The sequence below is a fragment of the Podarcis gaigeae genome (assembly GCF_964106915.1).
Source record: "Podarcis gaigeae genome assembly, chromosome: 7".
Classification (NCBI taxonomy): domain Eukaryota; kingdom Metazoa; phylum Chordata; class Lepidosauria; order Squamata; family Lacertidae; genus Podarcis; species Podarcis gaigeae.
In genome coordinates this window covers 86251487-86251741 of record NC_139683.1, presented here as the reverse complement: position 1 = coordinate 86251741, position 255 = coordinate 86251487, and positions in this window count along the sequence as shown.

Here is a 255-nt window from a genome sequence, read left to right as displayed (position 1 = left end):
CCGCCCGGCTCCGCAGAGCGCCGCCCGCCGCTTCCCACGGGGCGTTTTCTCCGGGCTTCGGCGACTGGAAGGAGGAGGTGGCGGGGCTGAGCGCTGTGCTGCCTTTCGGTAACGGGCTGCTGTTAATGGCAGGGGCCGCGCTCTTCTTATATATAAAATATTATTTATTTTAGAGCTTCGGTACCCCGCTCTCCAGCCAAAAAGGCTCCCAAAGCAACTTCCATGACGTTTTTAATTGTTGATGTTTAGTTGTTC